Raw genomic sequence first — 9,512 nt, 5'->3', positions numbered from 1 at the left:
CGAATGTCGAATGTAAATGTCGAATGTCGAATGTCGAAATGTCGAATGTCGCATGTCTAAATGTCAAAATGTCGAAATGTCAAATGTCGAATGTGAATATCGAATGTGAAATATCGAAATGTCGAATGTCGAATGTAAATGTCGAATGTCGAATGTCGAAATGTCGAATGTCGCATGTCGAAATGTCAAAATGTCGAAATGTCAAATGTCGAATGTGAATATCGAATGTGAAATATCGAAATGTCGAATGTCGAAATGTCGAATGTCGAATGTCGAAATGTCGAAATGTTGAAATGTCGAATGTCGAAATGTCGAATGTCGAATGTGAATGTCGAATGTCGAATGGTGAATGTTGAATGTCGAATGGTGAATGTCGAATGTGAATGTCAAAATGTCGAATGTCGAATGTTGAATGTCGAAATGTCGAATGTGAATGTCGAATGTCGAAATGTCGAATGTCGAATGTGAATGTCGAATGTCGAAATGTCGAATGACGAATGGAGAATGTCGAATGTCGAATTGTCGAAATGTCGTACGTCGAATGGTGAATATCGAATGTCGAATGTCGAAATGTCAAAATGTTGAAATGTCGAATGTCGAAATGTCGAATGCGAATGTCGAATGGTGAAAGTCGAATGTCGAATGGTGAATGTCGAATGTGAATGTCGAAATGTCGAATGTGAATGTCGAATGTCGAATGTCGAAATGTCGATTGTCGAATGTGAATGTCGAAATGTCGAATGTGGAAATGTCGAATGTCGGATGTCGAAATGTCGAAATGTCGAATGTTGAAATGTCGAATGTGAATGTCGAATGTTGAATGTAAATGTCAAATGTCGAAATGTCGAATGTAAATGTCGAATGTGAATGTCGAAATGTCGAATGTTGAAATGTCGAATGTCGGATGTCAAAATGTCGAAATGTCGAATGTTGAAATGTCGAATGTAAATGTCGAATGTCGAATGTAAATGTCAAAAGTCGAATGTCGAAATGTCGAAATGTCGAATGTCGAAATGTCAAATGTCGAATGTGAATGTCGAATGTGAAATATCGAAATGTTGAACGTCGAAATGTCGAATGTCGAATGTCGAAATTTTGAATGTCGAATGTCGAATGTGAATGTCGAATGTCGAAATGTCGAATGTCGAAATTTCGAATGTCGAATGCGAATGTCGAATGGTGAAAGTCGAATGTCGAATGGTGAATGTCGAATGTGAATGTCGAAATGTCGAATGTGAATGTCGAATGTCGAATGTCGAAATGTCGATTGTCGAATGTGAATGTCGAAATGTCGAATGTGGAAATGTCGAATGTCGGATGTCGAAATGTCGAAATGTCGAATGTTGAAATGTCGAATGTGAATGTCGACTGTCGAATGTAAATGTCAAATGTCGAAATGTCGAATGTCGAATGTAAATGTCGAATGTAAATGTCGAAATGTCGATTGTTGAAATGTCGAATGTCGGATGTCAAAATGTCGAAATGTCGAATGTTGAAATGTCGAATGTAAATGTCGAATGTCGAATGTAAATGTCGAATGTTGAATGTCGAAATGTCGAAATGTCGAATGTCGAAATGTCAAATGTCGAATGTGAATGTCGAATGTGAAATATCGAAATGTTGAACGTCGAAATGTCGAATGTTGAATGTCGAAATTTTGAATGTCGAATGTCGAATGTGAATGTCGAATGTCGAAATGTCGAATGTCGAAATATCGAATGTCGAAATGTCGCAATGTCGAATGTCGAAATGTCGAAATGTCGAATGTTGAAATGTCGAATGTCGGATGTCAAAATGTCGAAATATCGAATGTTGAAATGTCGAATGTAAATGTCGAATGTCGAATGTAAATATCGAATGTCGATTGTCGAAATGTCGAATGTCGAATTTAAATGTCGAAATGTCGAAATGTCGAATGTCGAAATGTCGAATGTCGGATGTCGAAATGTCGAAATGTCGAATGTTGAAATGTCGAATGTGAATGTCGACTTTCGAATGTAAATGTCAAATGTCGAAATGTCGAAAGTCGAATGTAAATGTCGAATGTGAATGTCGAAATGTCGATTGTTGAAATGTCGAATGTCGGATGTCAAAATGTCGAAATGTCGAATGTTGAAATGTCGAATGTAAATGTCGAATGTCGAATGTAAATGTCAAAAGTCGAATGTCGAAATGTCGAAATGTCGAATGTCGAAATGTCAAATGTCGAATGTGAATGTCGAATGTGAAATATCGAAATGTTGAACGTCGAAATGTCGAATGTCGAATGTCGAAATTTTGAATGTCGAATTTCGAATGTGAATGTCGAATGTCGAAATGTCGAATGTCGAAATGTCGAATGTCGAATGCGAATGTCGAATGGTGAAAGTCGAATGTGAATGTCGAAATGTCGAATGTGAATGTTGAATGTCGAATGTCGAAATGTCGATTGTCGAATGTGAATGTCGAAATGTCGAATGTGGAAATGTCGAATGTCGGATGTCGAAATGTCGAAATGTCGAATGTTGAAATGTTGAATGTGAATGTCGACTGTCGAATGTAAATGTCAAATGTCGAAATGTCGAATGTCGAATGTAAATGTCGAATGTGAATGTCGAAATGTCGATTGTTGAAATGTCGAATGTCGGATGTCAAAATGTCGAAATGTCGAATGTTGAAATGTCGAATGTAAATGTCGAATGTCGAATGTAAATGTCGAATGTCGAATGTCGAAATGTTGAAATGTCGATTGTCGAAATGTCAAATGTCGAATGTGAATGTCGAATGTGAAATATCGAAATGTTGAACGTCGAAATGTCGAATGTCGAATGTCGAAATTTTGAATGTCGAATTTCGAATGTGAATGTCGAATGTCGAAATGTCGAATGTCGAAATGTCGAATGTCGAATGCGAATGTCGAATGGTGAAAGTCGAATGTGAATGTCGAAATGTCGAATGTGAATGTCGAATGTCGAATGTCGAAATGTCGATTGTCGAATGTGAATGTCGAAATGTCGAATGTGGAAATGTCGAATGTCGGATGTCGAAATGTCGAAATGTCGAATGTTGAAATGTGGAATGTGAATGTCGACTGTCGAATGTAAATGTCAAATGTCGAAATGTCGAATGTCGAATGTAAATGTCGAATGTGAATGTCGAAATGTCGATTGTTGAAATGTCGAATGTCGGATGTCAAAATGTCGAAATGTCGAATGTTGAAATGTCGAATGTAAATGTCGAATGTCGAATGTAAATGTCGAATGTCGAATGTCGAAATGTTGAAATGTCGATTGTCGAAATGTCAAATGTCGAATGTGAATGTCGAATGTGAAATATCGAAATGTTGAACGTCGAAATGTCGAATGTCGAATGTCGAAATTTTGAATGTCGAATGTCGAATGTGAATGTCGAATGTCGAAATGTCGAATGTCGAAATATCGAATGTCGAAATGTCGCAATGTCGAATGTCGAAATGTCGAAATGTCGAATGTTGAAATGTCGAATGTCGGATGTCAAAATGTCGAAATATCGAATGTTGAAATGTCGAATGTAAATGTCGAATGTCGAATGTAAATATCGAATGTCGAAATGTCGAATGTCGAATTTAAATGTCGAATGTCGAAATGTCGAAATGTCGAATGTCGAAATGTCGAATGTCGGATGTCGAAATGTCGAATGTCGAAATGTCGATTGTCGAATGTGAATGTCGAAATATCGAAATGTCGAATGTTGAAATGTCGAATGTCGAATGTAAATGTCGAATGTCGAATGTCGAAATGTCGAATGTCGAATGTAAATGTCGAATGTCGAATGTCGAAATGTCGAAATGTCGAATGTCGAATGTCGAAATGTTGAATGTCAAACGTGAATGTCGAATGTGAATGTCGAATGTCGAAATGTCGAAATGTGGAATGTCGCATGTCGAAATGTCAAAATGTCGAATGTCGAAATGTGGAATGTCGAATGTTGAATGTGAAAGTCGAATGTCGAATGTCAAAATGTCGAATGTCGAATGTGAATGTCGAATGTGAAATATCGAAATGTCGAATGTCGAAATGTCGAATGTCGAAATGTCGAATGTCGAATGTAAGTGTCGAATGTCGAATGTCGAAATGTCGAATGTCGCATGTCGAAATGTCGAAATGTCGAATGTGAATGTCGAATGTGAAATATCAAAATGTCGAATGTCGAAATGTCGAATGTCGAAATGTCGAATGTCGAATGTAAATGTCGAATGTAAGTGTCGAATGTCGAATGTCGAAATGTCGAATGTCGCATGTCGAAATGTCAAAATGTCGAAATGTCAAATGTCGAATGTGAATATCGAATGTGAAATATCGAAATGTCGAATGTCGAATGTAAATGTCGAATGTCGAAATGTCGAATGTCGCATGTCGAAATGTCAAAATGTCGAAATGTCAAATGTCGAATGTGAATATCGAATGTGAAATATCGAAATGTCGAATGTCGAAATGTCGAATGTCGAATGTCGAAATGTCGAAATGTTGAAATGTCGAATGTCGAAATGTCGAATGTCGAATGTGAATGTCAAATGTCGAATGGTGAATGTTGAATGTCGAATGGTGAATGTCGAATGTGAATGTCGAAATGTCGAATGTCGAATGTCGAATGTCGAAATGTCGAATGTGAATGTCGAATGTCGAAATGTCGAATGTCGAATGTGAATGTCGAATGTCGAAATATCGAATGATGAATGGAGAATGTCGAATGTCGAATTGTCGAAATGTCATACGTCGAATGGTGAATATCGAATGTCGAAATGTCAAAATGTTGAAATGTCGAATGTCGAAATGTCGAATGCGAATGTCGAATGGTGAAAGTCGAATGTCGAATGGTGAATGTCGAATGTGAATCTCGAAATGTCGAATGTGAATGTCGAATGTCGAATGTCGAAATGTCGATTGTCGAATGTGAATGTCGAAATGTCGAATGTGGAAATGTCGAATGTCGGATGTCGAAATGTCGAATGTTGAAATGTCGAATGTGAATGTCGAATGTCGAATGTAAATGTCAAATGTCGAAATGTCGAATGTAAATGTCAAATGTCGAAATGTCGAATGTCGAATGTAAATGTCGAATGTGAATGTCGAAATGTCGAATGTTGAAATGTCGAATGTCGGATGTCAAAATGTCGAAATGTCGAATGTTGAAATGTTGAATGTAAATGTCGAATGTCGAATGTAAATGTCGAATGTCGAATGTCGAAATGTCGAAATGTCGAATGTTGAAATGTCAAATGTCGAATGTGAATGTCGAATGTGAAATATCGAAATGTTGAACGTCGAAATGTCGAATGTCGAATGTCGAAATTTTGAACGTCGAATGTCGAATGTGAATGACGAATGTCGAAATGTCGAATGTCGAAATATCGAATGTCGAAATGTCGCAATGTCGAATGTCGAAATGTCGAAATGTCGAATGTTGAAATGTCGAATGTCGGATGTCAAAATGTCGAAATATCGAATGTTGAAATGTCGAATGTAAATGTCGAATGTCGAATGTAAATATCGAATGTCGAAATGTCGAATGTCGAATTTAAATGTCGAATGTCGAAATGTCGAAATGTCGAATGTCGAAATGTCGAATGTCGGATGTCGAAATGTCGAATGTCGAAATGTCGATTGTCGAATGTGAATGTCGAAATATCGAAATGTCGAATGTTGAAATGTCGAATGTCGAATGTAAATGTCGAATGTCGAATGTCGAAATGTCGAATGTCGAATGTAAATGTCGAATGTCGAATGTCGAAATGTCGAAATGTCGAATGTCGAATGTCGAAATGTTGAATGTCAAACGTGAATGTCGAATGTGAATGTCGAATGTCGAAATGTCGAAATGTGGAATGTCGCATGTCGAAATGTCAAAATGTCGAATGTCGAAATGTGGAATGTCGAATGTTGAATGTGAAAGTCGAATGTCGAATGTCAAAATGTCGAATGTCGAATGTGAATGTCGAATGTGAAATATCGAAATGTCGAATGTCGAAATGTCGAATGTCGAAATGTCGAATGTCGAATGTAAGTGTCGAATGTCGAATGTCGAAATGTCGAATGTCGCATGTCGAAATGTCGAAATGTCGAATGTGAATGTCGAATGTGAAATATCAAAATGTCGAATGTCGAAATGTCGAATGTCGAAATGTCGAATGTCGAATGTAAATGTCGAATGTAAGTGTCGAATGTCGAATGTCGAAATGTCGAATGTCGCATGTCGAAATGTCAAAATGTCGAAATGTCAAATGTCGAATGTGAATATCGAATGTGAAATATCGAAATGTCGAATGTCGAATGTAAATGTCGAATGTCGAAATGTCGAATGTCGCATGTCGAAATGTCAAAATGTCGAAATGTCAAATGTCGAATGTGAATATCGAATGTGAAATATCGAAATGTCGAATGTCGAAATGTCGAATGTCGAATGTCGAAATGTCGAAATGTTGAAATGTCGAATGTCGAAATGTCGAATGTCGAATGTGAATGTCAAATGTCGAATGGTGAATGTTGAATGTCGAATGGTGAATGTCGAATGTGAATGTCGAAATGTCGAATGTCGAATGTCGAATGTCGAAATGTCGAATGTGAATGTCGAATGTCGAAATGTCGAATGTCGAATGTGAATGTCGAATGTCGAAATATCGAATGATGAATGGAGAATGTCGAATGTCGAATTGTCGAAATGTCATACGTCGAATGGTGAATATCGAATGTCGAAATGTCAAAATGTTGAAATGTCGAATGTCGAAATGTTGAATGCGAATGTCGAATGGTGAAAGTCGAATGTCGAATGGTGAATGTCGAATGTGAATCTCGAAATGTCGAATGTGAATGTCGAATGTCGAATGTCGAAATGTCGATTGTCGAATGTGAATGTCGAAATGTCGAATGTGGAAATGTCGAATGTCGGATGTCGAAATGTCGAATGTTGAAATGTCGAATGTGAATGTCGAATGTCGAATGTAAATGTCAAATGTCGAAATGTCGAATGTAAATGTCAAATGTCGAAATGTCGAATGTCGAATGTAAATGTCGAATGTGAATGTCGAAATGTCGGATGTCAAAATGTCGAAATGTCGAATGTTGAAATGTTGAATGTAAATGTCGAATGTCGAATGTAAATGTCGAATGTCGAATGTCGAAATGTCGAAATGTCGAATGTTGAAATGTCAAATGTCGAATGTGAATGTCGAATGTGAAATATCGAAATGTTGAACGTCGAAATGTCGAATGTCGAATGTCGAAATTTTGAACGTCGAATGTCGAATGTGAATGACGAATGTCGAAATGTCGAATGTCGAAATATCGAATGTCGAAATGTCGCAATGTCGAATGTCGAAATGTCGAAATGTCGAATGTTGAAATGTCGAATGTCGGATGTCAAAATGTCGAAATATCGAATGTTGAAATGTCGAATGTAAATGTCGAATGTCGAATGTAAATATCGAATGTCGAAATGTCGAATGTCGAATTTAAATGTCGAATGTCGAAATGTCGAAATGTCGAATGTCGAAATGTCGAATGTCGGATGTCGAAATGTCGAATGTCGAAATGTCGATTGTCGAATGTGAATGTCGAAATATCGAAATGTCGAATGTTGAAATGTCGAATGTCGAATGTAAATGTCGAATGTCGAATGTCGAAATGTCGAAATGTCGAATGTCGAATGTCGAAATGTTGAATGTCAAACGTGAATGTCGAATGTGAATGTCGAATGTCGAAATGTCGAAATGTGGAATGTCGCATGTCGAAATGTCAAAATGTCGAATGTCGAAATGTCGAATGTCGAATGTCGAATGTGAATGTCGAATGTCGAATGTCAAAATGTCGAATGTCGAATGTGAATGTCGAATGTGAAATATCGAAAAGTCGAATGTCGAAATGTCGAATGTCGAAATGTCGAATGTCGAATGTAAGTGTCGAATGTCGAATGTCGAAATGTCGAATGTCGCATGTCGAAATGTCAAAATGTCGAAATGTCGAATGTGAATGTCGAATGTGAATGTCGAAATGTCGAATGTGGAAATGTCGAATGTCGGATGTCGAAATGTCGAAATGTCGAATGTTGAAATGTTGAATGTGAATGTCGACTGTCGAATGTAAATGTCAAATGTCGAAATGTCGAATGTCGAATGTAAATGTCGAATGTGAATGTCGAAATGTCGATTGTTGAAATGTCGAATGTCGGATGTCAAAATGTCGAAATGTCGAATGTTGAAATGTCGAATGTAAATGTCGAATGTCGAATGTAAATGTCGAATGTCGAATGTCGAAATGTCGAAATGTCGATTGTCGAAATGTCAAATGTCGAATGTGAATGTCGAATGTGAAATATCGAAATGTTGAACATCGAAATGTCGAATGTCGAATGTCGAAATTTTGAATGTCGAATGTCGAATGTGAATGTCGAATGTCGAAATGTCGAATGTCGAAATATCGAATGTCGAAATGTCGCAATGTCGAATGTCGAAATGTCGAAATGTCGAATGTTGAAATGTCGAATGTCGGATGTCAAAATGTCGAAATATCGAATGTTGAAATGTCGAATGTAAATGTCGAATGTCGAATGTAAATATCGAATGTCGAAATGTCGAATGTCGAATTTAAATGTCGAATGTCGAAATGTCGAAATGTCGAATGTCGAAATGTCGAATGTCGGATGTCGAAATGTCGAATGTCGAAATGTCGATTGTCGAATGTGAATGTCGAAATATCGAAATGTCGAATGTTGAAATGTCGAATGTCGAATGTAAATGTCGAATGTCGAATGTCGAAATGTCGAATGTCGAATGTCGAATGTAAATGTCGAATGTCGAATGTCGAAATGTCGAAATGTCGAATGTCGAATGTCGAAATGTTGAATGTCAAACGTGAATGTCGAATGTGAATGTCGAATGTCGAAATGTCGAAATGTCGAATGTCGAAATGTCGAATGTCGAATGTTGAATGTGAATGTCGAATGTCGAATGTCAAAATGTCGAAATGTCGAATGTCGAATGTAAATGTCGAATGTCGAATGTCGAAATGTCGAATGTCGCATGTCTAAATGTCAAAATGTCGAAATGTCAAATGTCGAATGTGAATATCGAATGTGAAATATCGAAATGTCGAATGTCGAATGTAAATGTCGAATGTCGAATGTCGAAATGTCGAATGTCGCATGTCGAAATGTCAAAATGTCGAAATGTCAAATGTCGAATGTGAATATCGAATGTGAAATATCGAAATGTCGAATGTCGAAATGTCGAATGTCGAATGTCGAAATGTCGAAATGTTGAAATGTCGAATGTCGAAATGTCGAATGTCGAATGTGAATGTCGAATGTCGAATGGTGAATGTTGAATGTCGAATGGTGAATGTCGAATGTGAATGTCAAAATGTCGAATGTCGAATGTTGAATGTCGAAATGTCGAATGTGAATGTCGAATGTCGAAATGTCGATTGTCGAATGTGAATGTCGAAATGTCGAATGTGGAAATGTCGAATGTCGGATGTCGAAATGTCGAAATGTCGAATGTT

Source organism: Dendrobates tinctorius, unplaced genomic scaffold (assembly GCF_039654945.1).
Source record: "Dendrobates tinctorius isolate UK_male_01 unplaced genomic scaffold, ASM3965494v1 ptg000127l, whole genome shotgun sequence".
NCBI lineage: Eukaryota > Metazoa > Chordata > Amphibia > Anura > Dendrobatidae > Dendrobates > Dendrobates tinctorius.
Note: the sequence above shows the minus strand (reverse complement) of the source record.